Source organism: Chrysochloris asiatica, unplaced genomic scaffold, assembly GCF_000296735.1.
Source record: "Chrysochloris asiatica unplaced genomic scaffold, ChrAsi1.0 scaffold00234, whole genome shotgun sequence".
NCBI classification, from domain to species: Eukaryota; Metazoa; Chordata; class Mammalia; order Afrosoricida; family Chrysochloridae; genus Chrysochloris; species Chrysochloris asiatica.
The window spans coordinates 4,070,010-4,070,598 of NW_006408752.1; positions in this window are offsets into that span (position 1 = coordinate 4,070,010).

Below are 589 nucleotides of genomic sequence, written 5' to 3' on the forward strand. Positions count from 1 at the left end.
TGGAAGAGAGGAGAATTTTTCCTAATGGCAGTAATACTACCACCTTCCAATATCCATGACCAGCAACCTAGAAAGAGACACCACTTCTATTTATGGTTTCTGTTGTGGACTCTGTTGTGAGGTCTTCAATTACCTTCCTTAGATTGATGTATGCTTCTCCCCCAAACCATGCAGTATCAGCATATCCAGAGCCCAGAAAGTAGGCTTAGACTCTTAGCTGTGCTGACTGCATCTATTACGAAGGACATCTCTTCCTTTATATTACTTATGGCTCTCATATCTGAACCAGATTTTGTATTCTTCTCACTCTTTGAAAATACAAATCTGGGTTTTGCTGTTGCTTTGTGAAGGGAATAGGACTGTCAGATTTTAAAAAATTAAAAAACAAAAACAAAAAATTTTGGTGTATGCAATAGGATAAGCACTAGGCTACTAACCACAATATTGGAGATTTGAACCCACCAATCACTCCTCAGAAACCATATACAGAGTCACAATGAGTCAGAACCGACTTGACGGCACTTCACAATAACCACCACTATTGAATTTGGTAAGGAGCTCTGGTAGCCTAGTGGTTACGAATCGGGCT